Source organism: Oncorhynchus gorbuscha, linkage group LG16 (genome assembly GCF_021184085.1).
Source record: "Oncorhynchus gorbuscha isolate QuinsamMale2020 ecotype Even-year linkage group LG16, OgorEven_v1.0, whole genome shotgun sequence".
Classification (NCBI taxonomy): domain Eukaryota; kingdom Metazoa; phylum Chordata; class Actinopteri; order Salmoniformes; family Salmonidae; genus Oncorhynchus; species Oncorhynchus gorbuscha.
The window spans coordinates 82410557-82426633 of NC_060188.1; the positions used below are offsets into that span (position 1 = coordinate 82410557).

Below are 16077 nucleotides of genomic sequence, written 5' to 3' on the forward strand. Positions count from 1 at the left end.
CCATGAGTGACGGAACACTGAGCCAATCACGGCGCAATGCTCCTATTTTCTGCTGGTTCGCCCCACCACCACAGAAAGCACTGAGCTAGGCTGAAACACCTGCATTTTGGAGCTGCTTTACTCAAGAAAACAAAAAAGAGACCATGTGTGTATGCAGCTTTATTAACTGAATGATATATTATTATTTTTTTTAACAATGTTTGCAAACTGATTTGTGACACTATTAATGCCAAAATAACATGTAAAACAGGCAAGCCCCCCTAATTAATAATTTAAAAAAATGTTTGGTTGTTTTTTGTTGTTGCTAAAAATGTGGAGCCACACTCGTCCTGCCACTGAGTGGTAGGTACTGATAGGCACGGTCTCTGGGGCTCCGGACGTGTAAGTCCCGCCCAGTTGTTATAACGACTCCCTCATAGCTCTGCATGATTGGTAAATCAAAGGTTCGTGCCTGGCGTCAGCTAATTTGTCGACCTCTTACATTTCTTTGAAGACGTGTTGACTTTGAGTGACAACTGACATACCCAATCTCGAACCTGCTCTCTCCAATCAGTGAAAGAAGAAAGTAGACTGACTCCCTATTTTGCTGTTTCACTGTATTCGGAGGGTTTTAGTTGCTGACAATTTCAGGACAAGAAATTGCTGTGGAGAACGCGGTTTGGCTGGAGGTTTGTTAAATATTTTATTTACATTTTTTAGGTTTGTGGTTAAAGTTAAATTATAAAGAGGTTGTTTGTTACTTCATTTGCATTGTAATCGGTCAATGAGAATTTAATCACTTTTAGGCACAGTTGGGGATAAGCCTCGTGAACTCTACCGCTAATATTAGCTACGCTAACTAACGGTAGCTAGCTATGTAGCTAACGTTAGCAATCTAGCCTAGCTAATCTAGCTAGCTAGATACCATATTTATTTTGCCCTTTCGAGAACGTCAGCTAACATTAGTTAAGTATTACAATTATTTGGACTTTAGTTAACTTATTCAGCCAATCGTTAAACGACACTAGGCCGTTTACAATACACTAACGTTACACTGTAATCTACAGCGTATGTATGTTAGCTACTTGTACAGATGAGTAGTAAGTCATCTGGTTAACGTTAGCTGCTGGTGGCTAGGTTGTTGGCTAATGTGACATTAGCTAATGTGATAATAACTAACGTTACCTGGCTAACGTGTTGCGTTAGTTAATACAGGTTAAGACTGCTGGTTAACGTTAGTCAGACAACTGACGTTAAACCAATTTAGCTGACTAAAAAAATAAGTAATCTAGCCGTTAGCTAACGTTAATCTATATGTGTTTGTGCAGAAGCAAGTAACGTTAACTAGTTAAGCCTTCAATGTAGCAACACCGGAAATAATCTAGCTACTCTATGTGCTACTCTATGTAGCAAACGTTAATTTGGCTAGATTACTTAGTGTTTCCATGTATAATATTAGCATGTTGTCTAGTTCCCTAGTTAACCGCTGCTAGTAGTAACAACATCTGCGTCAGTAGTCAACGAACGTTAGCTAAGTATCTGCCCATCAGGGGGGGGGGGGGGGTAGTACTATTTTCATTTTAGCCCAGTAATCATGATTATGTCAAGTGGTAACCACTCATATCAAGGGCAGTGATTTGGGATATATTCAATTGTATTATAGTAGAGAACACTTTTGTGTATCCTGTGGCCAAGAATTAATAGGAATTAAAATTGTAAATAGGGGCAAGGCAGCAACAGGTTTGATAAGTGACAAGATTGGATTGGTGAGGCTTTTATCATGAGGTGAGTTTCCCTTGGTCTTGTCTGACGCAGCCTCAGTGTCCTCAAAAGGCATAGCCTAATTTTACATTGTTGCCTTCACACAGCAGATCCACAGTGAGGAGCCTGTTCTCATTTCACCGCTGGTGCAAGACAATGGAGACAGAAATCGAGCAGCAGGAAGAGACCACTTTCAGCAACACTGACACTAACGGTAAAGCTATTGTAGGCTATTTTGGCAGTGCCTCATCAAAGCTGTGTGTAAGCCATGCATTTGCCTTGATTAGACTAGAAATATAACACTGATTTTCTCTAATAGATGTTATCAGTCAGAAGGGACTACAGGGATTGACATTAAGGGATGCTTTGGTTTTCTTTGGGCATGTGAACCAAACAATCAAACCTTTTTAAAGAATTCCAGTAGCCTAAAACTGATCGTTCTGGTTCCTCCCTGTTATTTATGTAAAATACAGACAATTTATGGCAAGTTAAGCCTGCTCTGATATGTTATTTCTTTCGAATAACAACCAAAATACTAATAATTAAATTACTGATTTTTCTGGTTCCTCCCCTATGTGTAGGTGAAAGGCCTGCAATATATTGCACTTCTGGGTGTAAATAGCTAATTACAATTTTTGGGCAAGTGAAGGGCAACCAAAAATTACTGCTGACCTGCCTGATGGGCAGGTACTTTTCAGACTTTAATGTAAATCCCTGGACTACTGGTATAGCTACATGCTGGCACCATGTGTGCATGTCAGATGGCCATGTGTTTCTCTTGTCCAGGTCACTGCTGTTTCGGGAGCAGTTCTGCCTAATTTTAATCCAGGAAGTGGACTGGTAAGGGCTGGGTGGATGCTGTCGCCTGGCTTTTGGCTGGAACCCGTATTGGAAAGAACATAGCATTAGGCTAACTTTCCAGGTTTTTCCCTCCAGGAAAACGCCCTGCTGAGGACATGGAGGAGGAGCAGGCCTTCAAGCGCTCTCGCAACACTGATGAGATGGTGGAGTTGCGGGTACTGCTGCAGAGCAAAGTAAGCCTTGCAACAGAAATGGGATTGTAGGCCTATTGCGTTTAAATCAGGAATTCCTTAGATTTTTTGTTTGTTTACTGTGTAAAATCCACAATGGTATTTCTTACATCTCCGTCTTCCTGGATAGGTAGGTGTTTTTTCTGGTGTTCTGAGTTTTGCTAATCACATCCCATCTTCCAAGTTTCATATCATTCAGCGGACTCTCAGACCCATTACTCTGTTCCTAAGGAAACACTTGTTTCTTCTCAGAATGCTGGAGCTGTTATCGGAAAGGGCGGCAAGAATATAAAAGCCTTACGCACAGACGTGAGTACAGTTGGCATTGTCAAATTCTTTCCTCCACTGGGGGATTTGCTGTAAAGCTATATTTATGTCCTTATAAACCTGACATTTTCATAGACATTATGGTATCCAATTACCCCATTCTAATGACAACCCTTATGCGTTCTATTAAAGAAATGTAACCCCTGTACTAAATAGTTTCCCTCTTATATATGCACATCTATCTATATCTCATCTCTTTGACTTGATTGGGTCAATTCCACATTAACAGAATGATGCAGAGACTTAGATGTTTTACTTTAAAATGTATGTCAAACACAAACCAATTATTTGGAAAGTTAAACAAACCATAGAACTCTATGCACATGGACTACTTTCAACAATTTCCACTGAACATTTAACAGAAAACACATTTACTTGAACAGTGCAGATGCAAATTTAACAGAAGGAAGGTTTGTGCCATCATTCTGTTACCAAATTTTGCATTTGCAAATTGATGGCAGAGTTATCTTTTTTTGTTGCATTAATTGTATTTTTTTGTTTGTTTACATTTGAAAATGAAAAATTGCAGTCTGCATCATTCTGTTACTGTGGAATTGGTCAAATGTTGCATGTCTGTGAACACTTGGAGGGATATTTGCGATGTTTTTGTACAGTAGTCAGATTCTCTTTCCCAAATGACACATCTATAGGTTGGCTCATGTGAACAGACATGGTTTGGCTTGATTGGATCAGATTTGGGGAAGAGTGTGGGTGTATGCATTTTTCTTGTGTTTCCAATAAAAGGGAACTATCCTCTACTAGTCTCTGAACGTGATTTCTAATGCCCCTTACATCCCTGAAGCAATACCGGACTGTGGCGATGCCATAAAAAACCCTTTAAACAGGTGTCTCAAAGCCTGAGCGGACCTATAGTATATTACAGCCTCTGTAGTATCTATGCAGTCCATTTAGCTAAGTGTCTTTGCTAGAGCTGGCTTAGTCCAGCTGCCCTTTTTTCTTGTGCACTCACCATCTATTTTTTTTTTTTTTTTTTTTTGGGAAGCTATAAGCTATATAGTGAAGGAGTATAGCGTGTATTCAATTAAATTGTATTCCTTCTCCCCCTCTTCCCTCTCCTTTACTTTGTTATTTTTGGCCACCTTCCTCCGTTGCCCATGTACTGGATCGACATGCCCCTCCTGCGTTGCCCACCTTGACGTTGGCCCAACCTTCGCCCCTGAACGCCCGCCCACCTGACACCCCGGTTGGCCCTGCCCCGCCCCGCCGCCCGCCCACAAACGTGCCCCTCCCTAAACGGGCACCTTACTTGACATCTTGTGATTGAATGCCCTTGCCCAATGCCAACATCCACGGCCAATGCAGTACAATGCCAGTGTATCTGTCCCTGACAGCAGTGGCCCAGAGCGGTATGTCCCACCAGTTATTGCCTCACTGCCTGATTAGAACAGAGAAAAACACATGTCTTTGATAGCCTGCCTTCTGTTTCATTTGAACATTTTCTACATATAGAACCCCCCCTCCCTCTCCCTTTATCAAGAGACGTGTATTGTTCCATTTGAATTGTTCTGTCTTCTCCCCCCTTCCCTACTTCCCCCACATTCAAGTATTTCCATTTAATTTGGACCTTTTTTTCACTAGAAATGAAATCAATGAACCCACTTTCAGTAGATCATATTAAATGGGAGGAGCCCAGCTGTTGGCTGCTGTTACCTTTCTGTGGTGTTTTTAATTGTGATTTGTGGAAAGCCAATGATCTTTCCCACTCTGTCCTTGTGGCCCACCTTGCTACTCCCTGCCCTGCCCCTCCCCCAACCCACTGTTCTCAACATCACTGTTCATGATCTGAGTGCTCAAGCTCCGCCCACTCTGTAACTCATCACTGTTCTCTTTTTCCCCCCTTGTGCTACATCTCTCCGTTGGGTTTCTCTATCCTCCGTTAGGTTTCTCCCCTCTTGTTTTTCTCTCAGTCCCCCTCATCAGTCCAGACTGCCTGCCAAACCTTTCATTCCACCCTCTATCCTGTCCACCACCTACCTAGTGGTTACCACTCACATCCCTCCTGCTTTCTTTATTTTGTTTCTCTTCTACCTTCTGACTCCCTGTCACTGAGAATGTGTGCCGGTGGCACGATTGTGATGGCAGGTTTTTTTAATTAACTTTTTTCTTTCTTCCCCCTCAAGTGCTGGTGGTGATGGTTAAAAGGACCCCCCCCCCTCCCTCCCTCCAGACAGAGCCCCCCAGACAGAGCCCCCCAGACAGTGGTCAGCCTTGTGCTTCATGTTGTAATCCTAAAGCCTCGCTCTCTTGTTGATGTGAGATAAATGAGCGCACATTAAGTTGCTCACATTTCAGTCCAGTGTTGGGAAAGTCTTCGTTTTCTTTTTGTTTTTAAACGTTACATTTTTTTATTTTATTTTTTTAGCTCTGTGCTTCATAGGAGTGTTAGTCTGGAAGTAAGTTTTTCTTTATTTTTTGCTTTTTGTCCTCCCTCTGTTTTGCCCTGTTGCCTTTGGCCACATGCTATTCCTTACCAGGATCCTGAGTGTGAGTGCAGATATTGAGACTATCGGAGAGATTCTGCTGAAGATTATCCCTACTCTGGAAGAGGTGAATGCCCCGCGGCCACCAGAGATATACACGTATAGGTTTATCTTTTTCCTAATCTTCAAAGTCAAGAGCTAAAAAGGCTTTCTTTCACATGACTGATCTGTACCTGTTTTTTCCTAGTACCAGCATTATAACGGGATTGATTTTGACTGCGAGCTGCGTTTGCTGATCCATCAGAGTCTGGCCGGAGGCATCATTGGGGTGAAGGGTACCAAGATAAAGGAGTTAAGAGAGGTAAGATGGGATCCCACTGATTTCAAATGCTGACTTGGCTCAGTCCATACTCATTTACAAGAATTTTTTTATTTTATTTATTTTATTTCACCTTTATTTAACCAGGTAGGCTAGTTGAGAACAAGTTCTCATTTGCAACTGCGACCTGGCCAAGATAAAAGCATAGCAGTGTGAACAGACAACACAGCTGAAGTGCATAGATTGCATGTGCTTCATCTGCCCTAACAGGTTCTTTGTTGCCCACTTGTCCACAAATGGTTATGGGGAATGTATTGACACAGCTGAAGACTGGTCAAACCCATTTTGAACATATGGCATTGTGCTGCGTCTTCCTGTTGTTATGGGTCTATTTCATGCTGGGCTTCATGTCTCCACCAGAACACCCAGACTACCATCAAGCTATTCCAGGAGTGCTGTCCTCACTCCACTGACCGAGTGGTTCTGGTTGGAGGAAAGCCAGACCGTGTCGTCGATTGCATCAAAGTTATCCTGGAGTTGGTATCTGAGGTGGGCGAGAGTTAGGTCTGTGACTGTCATGGAATTTTGGATGACTTATTGTTCAGCTAAATGACCCACTCTCCATTATTGTAGTTTTAATAGCGTGCGGATACATTTTAGCACGCACATTTTCTCTTTTCCTGACTGCATGTGCTGTGCTTCTGCAGACAGAGGGTTTCCCAAACGCTGACCTGGTGACCCCCCCCTGTGTGCATGTTTTGGTGTTTGCCCTAGCACTACACAGCTGATTCAAATTGCCAACTCATCAAGCAACCAAAGACTCATTTTCTACAACACCTTGCTTGTTTCAGCAAGGAGCAACAAAGTTTCATTGTGTTGTAAAGGGTCCTTGTTACCGTGGCAACTGACGCGACTGTACAAATGCCTGGCTGCCCAGTGCTTAGTCAACTGTTCGTTCCACAATTTATTTGATTTTTAAACCCCCTACTGTAAGTATTCTATAATTGTCGGTAAAAGGATTGTATGGTAATTGTGTCAGCTCTTGTGAGTTCAGTTCTGAGCCAGTGACCGCAACACACTTCACCACCATCACCAGTGTCTAAACATGGAAACTCAATGAGTCAGTCAAACTAGAATTGTACTTGTTTAATAACAGGAGATGCTTTTTTGTTTTTTATACACTGCTCAAAAAAATAAAGGGAACACTAAAATAACACATCCTAGATCTGAATGAATGAAATATATTTATTAAATACTTTTTTCTTTACATAGTTGAATGTGCTGACAACAAAATCACGCAAATTATCAATGGAAATCAAATTTATCAACCCCTGGAGGTCTGGATTTGGAGTCACACTCAAAATTAAAGTGGAAAACCACACTACAGGCTGATCTAACTTTGATGTAATGTCCTTAAAACAAGTCAAAATGAGGCTCAGTAGTGTGTGTGTGTGGCCTGCATGACCTCCCTACATCGCCTGGGCATGCTCCTGATGAGTTGGCGGATGGTCTCCTGAGGGATCTCCTCCCAGACCTGGACTAAAGCATCCGCCAACTCCTGGACAGTCTGTGGTGCAACGTGGCGTTGGTGGATGGAGGGAGACATAATGTCCCCGATGTGCTCAATTGGATTCAGGTCTGAGGAAAGGGCGGGCCAGTCCATAGCATCAATGCCTTCCTCTTGCAGGAACTGCTGACACACTCTAGCCACATGAGGTCTAGCATTGTCTTGCATTAGGAGGAACCCAGGGCCAACCGCACCAGCATATGGTCTTACAAGGGGTCTGAGGATCTCATCTCGGTACCTAATGGCAGTCAGGCTACCTCTGGCGAGCACATGGAGGGCTGTGCGGCCCCCCCAAAGAAATGCCACCCCACACCATGACTGACCCACCGCCAAACCAGTCATGCTGGAGGATGTTGCAGGCAGCAGAACGTTCTCTACGGCGTCTCCAGACTCTGTCACATGTGCTCAGTGTGAACCTGGTTTCATCTGTGAAGAGCACAGGGCGCCAGTGGCGAACTTGCCAATCTTGGTGTTCTCTGGCAAATGCCAAACGTCCTGCACGGTGTTGGGCTGTAAGCACAACCCCCACCTGTGGACGTCGGGCCCTCATACCACACTCATGGAGTCTGTTTCTGACCGTTTGAGCAGACACATGCACATTTGTGGCCTGCTGGAGTTCATTTTGCAGGGCTCTAGCAGTGCTCCTCGTTGCACAAAGGCGGAGGGAGCGGTCCTGCTGCTCGGTTGTTGCCCTCCTACGGCCTCCTCCACGTCTCCTGACGTACTGGCCTGTCTCCTGGTAGCGCCTCCATGCTCTGGACACTGGCACAACAGCATGTGAAATGTATTGTCAATCAGTGTTGCTTCCTAAGTGGACAGTTTGATTTCACAGAAGGGTAATTGACTTGGAGTTACATTGTGTTGTTTAAGTGTTCCCTTTTTTGGAGCAGTGTATATTCCATTTACAACAGTTGTTGGGGGCGTCAGGGTAGCCTAGTGGTTAGAGCGTTGGACTAGTAACCGAAAGGTTGCAAGTTCGAATCCTCGAGCTGACAAGGTACAAATCTGTCGTTCTGCCCCCCACTGTTCCTAGGCCGTCATTGAAAATAAGAATTTGTTCTTAACTGACTTGCCTAGTAAAATAAAGGTAAAATAAATAAGTAGTTCCAGAGCAAAACTAATTTATATAGGTAACTGGCAAAATAAAGGAAACACCATGAGAAATTACATCATTTGGTGGTGGAAAACTCTCTTAGGTGCCGCTCCAGAATCTCCCATAAGTGTTGAATTGATTTGAAATCTGGTGACTGACAACACACACACACCCTTTAAACCCATATGCTCCTTTGAGACTCTTCTTTCAAACTCACTGAGATCTATTCTAGCCATGGTAGCCAAAATAATGGGCAACTGGACATTTTTATACATGACCCTAAGCATGATGGTATGTTCATTTCTTAATTAACTCAGGAACTACACCTGTGTGGAAGCACCTGCTTTCAATATACGATGTAGCCCCCATTTCCTTTATTTTGGCAGTGTGATGTAGCATCTCAACAATGGTTTCATAGTATTATCTATCTTCAGGCTCCTATCAAAGGGCGAGCCCAGCCTTACGACCCCAATTTCTACGACGAGACATACGACTACGGCGGCTTCACCATGATGTTCGAGGAGCGGGGCCGGCGGCCTATGGGGGGGGGTTCCCCGTACGCGGCCGGGGTGGCTTTGAGCGCATGCCCCCCGGCCGCGGCGGCCGACCCATGCCCCCCTCCAGACGGGACTATGATGACTTGAGCCCTCGCCGGGGACCGCCCCCCTCCCCTGCCTACCAGAGGGCGTGGAGGGAGCCGGGCTCGAAACCTGCCCCTCCCCCTACCACCACCCCCAAGAGGAGGGTAAGCAACTTGACTTCCTTTCAATTGTTGTTTATGGCTACCTCTTATCACCTCATCAGTCACTCAGTGACGTTTATAACCATGTGCCTTCGCTGTCCCTGAGTACATAGAACTAGAATGAACATGAACCTATTCTGTTGGACTAATCCTTTAAAGGAATCTTTTCTGGCACATTTCCACTGAGTCATGTTGACCCTGTCGTGTGGTTGCAGAGGCGACCGGTTCTCTCATCAGAGCTATCACGGCAACATGGACGACAGACCAAAGTAAGTAATTTGTGTAAAACAAAGGCAGCACCTGCAGATTAGTTGGGGTGGAACTCCTTCACCTCTCCAAATCAAGTTAGTCAATTGGAGAATGGCTCACTCAGATGTGGATATTACTATCTCTGTCAAATTATGCGTTTAATCCTTTTCTGTTGATTTAATGACCGTCAATACGGTTCTACCCATGACACGGTAGTTATTTTGTAAACATGACCACTCATCCCATGAGTAGATGACTAAGAACACAATGTCAGTGTCTTCTTATCAACACAGATTTTAAAAACAACTTAGCTCTTCACACTTTCAGGAGGACTGGTATCACTCTTGTATAGTACAGACTTGTCAGCCCATTGGTTTGGTGGCTGCTATCAGTCCATCAGAGGTGAACTGATCTCTCTCTTGTCATGTTAACCCCGACACCCTCCCTCCATCCACTCTTATCTAAGCAGCGACAGGAGAGGAAGACCAGGAGACCGCTACGACAGCATGGTGAGGGACCTGGGCATTTTAAGTGTTTTAGATGAGGGTTTAGCATAGATGAGTGATAGAGCTTCAGTCTGTTGCCTGGTGTTTTAATAGTAGTCGAACGCATTTGAATGGTTTTAGTTACAGTGCATTCGGAACCTTTTCAGCCCCTTTGACTTCTTCCACATTTTATGTTACTGCCTTATTCTAAAATGGATTAATTAGTCCCCCCCAATCAATCTACACACACTACCTCATAATGACAATGCAAGCAAAGGTTTTTATAAATGTTTGCACATTTATGGGGGAAAAACACATTTACATAAGTATTCAAATGCTTTCCTCGGTTCTTTGTTGAAGCTGGGATTACAGCCTCAAGTCTTCTTGGGTATGATGCTACAAGCTTGTGACATCTGTATTTGGGGAGTTTCTCCCATTCTTATCTGCAGATCCCCTCAAGCTCTGTCAGGTTGGATGGTGAGCGTCGCTGCACAGCTACTTTCAGGGCTCTCCAGAGATGTTCTATCGGGTTCAAGTCCGGGCTCTGCCAGAGCCACTTAAGGATATTCAGAGACTTGTCCTGAAGCCACTCCTGCGTTGTCTTGGTTGTGTGCCTAGGGTCGTTGTCCTGTTGGAAGGTGAACCTTCGCCCCAGTCTGAGGTCCTGAGCGCACAGGAGCAGGCTTTAATCAAGGATCTCTGTACTTTGCTCCGTTCATCTTTTCCTCGATCCTGGCAAGTCTCCCATTCCCTGCCGCTGAAAAACATCCCCAGAGCATGATGCTGCCATCCATGCTTCACCGTAGGGATGGTTTTGGCCAGGTAATGAGCGGTGCCTGATTTCCTCCAGAAGTGACGCTTGGCATTCAGGCTAAAGAGTTCAATCTTGTTTTCATCAAACCCGAGAATCTTGTTTCTCATGGTCTGAGTATTTTAGGTGCCTTTTGGCAAACTGTATGCAGGCTGTCATGTGCCTTTTACTGAGGAGCGGCTTCCATCTGGCCACTACCATAAAGGCCTGATTGGTGGAGTGCTGCAGAGATGGTTGTCCTCATTGGAATGTTATCCCATCTCCACAGAGGAACTCTTGTTCACCTCCCTGACCAAGGCTCTTCTCCCCGAATGCTCAGTTTGGCCGGAGGCCAGCTCTAGGAAGAGTCTGTACCTCGACACAATCCTTCGACCTCATTGCTTGGTTTTTGCTCTGACATGCAGATGCACCTTATATAGACAGGTGTGTTTTTCCAAATCATGTCCAATCAATTGAATTTACTACAGGTGGACTCCAAGTTGTAGAAACATCTCAAGCATGATCAAGGAGACAGGATGCACCTGAGCTCAATTGAGTCTCATAGCAAAGGATCTGAATACTTATGTAAATAAGGTATTTCTGTTTTTAATTATTATTATTTTTTTATACATTTGCAACAATTTCTAAACCTGTTTTTGCTTTGTCGTTGTGGGGTAGGGTGTAGATTGAGGAAGAAAAGTAATTTAATACATTTTATAGTGAGGCTGTAACATAACAAAATGTTGAAAAGGGGGTCTGAATAATTTCCAAATGCACTGTACGTGTGTAAATGGATTGGGATTATTATCCTGCCCTAGTGAAATCATGGTGGTTTGGACACTGGCGCTGCTCTTCACCAAGCGAACACACTGGTTAGGGCCTCTTGTAGCCTGGCAACAGTTGTCTCCTTGGTTACCAAGGAGCAGCTGAATACGTAATCTGGAGCCGCCAAACTAACAAATGAACTTCAGGTGAAACCATTCCGATTCGCTGACAGGGTTGGTCGGGTCGTACCAATAACATGCATAGTGGAAAATAATGCATATGCACAAATTATGGAGCTCAATATCAAACACATTTAAACCAGTATTCTACTTAATGAATGTTTCAGTCTTGTAATAAGTCTCTCAATTTGTCTTTCTCTCCCTATGTTCTGCTGAATACAGAGTGGTGGATACGGTGGTGAGTCTTCTCTAAGTTTCTTCTGGTCATGGTTGTCTACACTCTTGTTTGAATGTCTGAGTATAGTTCTTTGTCTAGTAAGCACCACCAGCTCTCCCCTCTGTCCTTTGTTGGTCTGTCTATGTGGTCTGTCAGCCACGGTGTGATGTATTGTTATCCTTCCTTTTCCTCCCTTCATATTTTCAAAGACAACACTTCCTCCTGGGAGCCCTTTCAGTCTGGTGAGTGCAAATGAATCACATTTGTATCAATGTCTCATTTTGTTGCTTCTGTATTTGTTTTCGTGTCGTTCTGAGACTTTCCACACGAGGATAAATTCTGAGTCTCTCTCCAGGTGGCCGAGGGTCATACAGTGACATCGGGGGTCCCGTCATCACAACACAAGTTACCATCCCCAAGGATGTGAGTAAAGGTTTAATCGGCACAGTCCCAAGCGTAATAACAACCCGTACCACAGATTGACACAGACATCCCTGTAATATATTCATGAGAAGGACCGAGATGAGATTATTCCCAATTGATCAAAAGAGTTCCCACATCAGCCTTTATTCATATGTGATTGATACCCCCCCCCCAAAAAAAATAAAAAAAATAACCTGTGCCCCCTTTACCTGGTTGTCATTGTGTCGATCACATTGTTGGGGAGAAGTAACTCTGGCTTCCCACTTGTCGTAGCTGGCCGGCTCCATCATTGGGAAGGGCGGACAGCGGATCAAGCAGATCCGTCATGAGTCGGGAGCGTCCATCAAGATCGACGAGCCACTAGAGGGCTCCGAGGACCGCATCATCACCATCAATGGAACACAGGACCAGATCCAGAACGCCCAGTATCTACTGCAGAACAGGCACGTGCTAGCACCCTTTCCTCGTCTCCGCTGAAAGTAGTATGGTGGAAACTTATTCATCCCTGTCCCCTATCCGTGGTAATCAAGGAAGGAAATTAGTTGCTCTAGTTCTAGAAATGACTTCTGGGGTCCCTTTATTCACTTGTCCACTGTGTTTTGTTGCAGTGTGAAGCAGTACTCTGGTCGGTTCTTCTAAAGAGGGAAGAGGAGCCAATCTGCCATGCCCGTTCGCACCCTCTATTCAGAGCCAACATTCCTCAGCTTTGGGTAGTTGTGTGCCCCCCACCCTGTCATCTAACACCTTTTTAATAAGAAGTTTGGAAATTCTCTCGAAGCTGTCGGATGAGTGTATCCCTTATTTTTTTTTTTTGTTGCCTTGCTTGTTTTGGGGGTTTTTCTTTGATTTTCCTGTTCTGTACTTGGAGTAAACTAACCTGTCTGTGTTCACTCTTGGCCTCCCCTGCTCCTCCCAGTCAGTACAGCATGCAGAATGTAATCTTGTTTTGTAAGAAACATTTTATGATTAAAAAAAAAAAATACATCTAGTTTATTTTTGCTTAATTTTTTTCCCCCTGCTGAAAGATAAGGGGCTGTATAAAAATGTACAGTAATTGTGTCATAGGATGAAGAGTGCTAGGATTGTTTCATTTTGTTGGGAGACTGATAGGGCTAAAATAAAGTATTGTTAATTTTAAGTTTTCTACATGATTTCAGCTGGTTAACGGGGAGGGACTTGATATAATTCCTTTAATACGTAATCATTGACATTTGGATCCATTTAGACTGGCTAAAGCCTGTTTTTTTTTATGTCGGTTTGGAAGCGTTTTTAACATTTTAGATGGGATCTTTGTAGACACCAGTCAGTTTGGGATGGGAATGCAGCCTTTCTTTCCATATGAGTGGCATGTCACCCCTGTTAATCTACCTGTCTGTGGGGTATAGTGTCTGCTGCAAGTCTGAGTAATAAAGTCTGTGCCACCTTTTACTAAACATGTGGGGGGAGGTTTTGTTATTTTTCCACATTTCCTAGATGCGATAAATAAAATGGTTGTAATAAAATCAACTTGATATTTTCAGTAAACTGTGCTTTCAGTATCAAGGAGAAGTTGGGTGTAGCTGTAATGGTAGGCATTTTCTACAAGTAATGCAGCATGAGTATTAAGTAATACCTAGTTGACAAGTAAGGCTATGATTCATATGCCACATTGTGACACCTGTGTTCTGTATTAACATTTACACTGAGTATACAAAACATTAAGCACTCCTGCTCTTTCCATGACCGACTAGTCAGATGAATCCAGGTGAAAGCTATGATCCCTTATTGATGTCACCTGTTAAATCCACTTCAATCATTGTAGATCAGGACTCAAACTTATTTCATGGAGGGTCTAGTGTCTGCTGATTTTTCCTTTCTAGTGGTGTAAAAATGCAGAAGTAGTTTTTTGGGGTATCTGCTTTACTGAACAAAAATAAATGCAACCATTTCAAAGATTTTACTGAGTTTATGTAAGGAAATCAGTCAATTGAAATACATTCATTGGGCCCTAGTCTATGGATTTCACATGATGGTAGGGGTGCAGCCATGGGTGGGCCTGGGAGCGCATAGGTCCACCCACTTGGGAGCCAGGCCCAGCCAATCAGAATGAGTTTGGACGATCCCGTAGCTGTAGAAGCCAGATGTGTAGGTTCTTGGCTGGCATGGTTACACGTAGTCTGCGGTTGTGTGGCTGGTTGGAGTTACTGCCGAATTCTCAATGTTGGAGGTGGCTTCTGGTAGAGAAATTAACATTAAATTCTCTGACAACGGGGCTCCAGAGTGGCGCAGCGTTCTAAGGCACTGCATCTCTGTGCTATAGCTGTCACTACGGACCCTGGTTTGATTCCAGGCTGTATCACAACCGGCTGTGATTGGGAGTCCCATAGGGCGATTGTCCCAGCGTCATTAGGGTTTGGCCGGAGTAGGCCGTCATTGTAAATAATAATTTGTTCTTAACTGACTTGCCTTGTTAAATAAATAAAAACAGCTCTGGTGGACATTCCTGCAGTCAGCCTGCCAATTGCACGCTCCCTCAACTTGAGACAGCTGTGACTTTGTGTTGTGTGACAAAACTGCAGATTTTAGTGTCCTTTTATTGTCCCTAGCACAAGGTGCACCTGTGTAATGATCATGCTATATAATCCGTTTCTTGATCTGCCACACCTGTCAGGTGGATGGAATGTCTTGGTAACGGAGAAATTCTTACTAACAGGGATGTAAACAAATTTGTGCACAAAATTGGAGAGAAATAAGCTTTTTATGCTTATGGAAAAATTCAGAGACCTTTTATTTCAGCTCATGAAACATGGGACCAACACTTGACATGCTGCGTTTATATTTTTGACAACATTTACTCGACTACATTCGACTACAGTAATTTTTACACCCAAACATTTTCCTGACACCCAAAAGTGCTTGCTACATTTCGAATGCTTAGCAGGACAGGAAAATGTCAGATTCTGTCATTTAGCAATGGACACGTGATCCTTAGTGCCTCTGATCTGAGGACTCACTAAAGAAAAATGCTTTGTTTGTAAATTATGTCTGAGTGTTGGAGTGTGCCCCTAGCTAAATGTAAAGTCTTTTAAATCATGCTGTCTGGTTTCATATAAGGAATTTGAAATTATGTATTGCATGTCCTTTTACTTTTGATACTTAAGTATATTTAAAACCAACTACTTATTTTGACTCAAGTAGTGTTTTACTGTGTTACTTTATGTTTTGAGTAATTTTCTATTCAGGTATATTTACTTTTACTCAAGTATGACTATTGTGTACTTTCTCCACCACTGTTCCTTTAAATTAAGACCGAGACAATCAGGTTAGTGGAGTTCCTTACTAATTAGTGACCTTAATTTATCAATGAAGTGCAGGGGAGGAGCGAAAATCTGCAGACACTCGGCCCTCGGTGGTGTTCCTAATTTTTGGTATACTGTAGTCAATAACATGTAATAACACATTTAACATTTGTGAAATTAGCCTCTATATTCTTCAATCCAAGATATGTTAAGTGTTTATGTAAGTAGTGAACTGCCCACCCTTTTTCTGTGCCACCGGACAGTTGTTTCATTACAATGTAACATATTGAGCGACATGCCTTCATGATCCTTTCCCAGCTAAACACACCCTCTCCTAACGTCACATGGTTCGGGGCTTGAGTTACGCCAGCACAACACGACAGCAGCTGGCAGCAATAATGGATAGAATTGTGTGAAAATAAGAGTCCTCT

The 16077-nt window shown here is 43.4% G+C and overlaps 1 pseudogene; it reads left to right on the forward strand.

The window, feature by feature from the left end:
* Positions 1-540: 540 nt before the first annotated feature.
* Positions 541-13887, forward strand: LOC123999218 (annotated as a pseudogene).
* The last annotated feature ends 2190 nt before the right edge of the window (positions 13888-16077 follow it).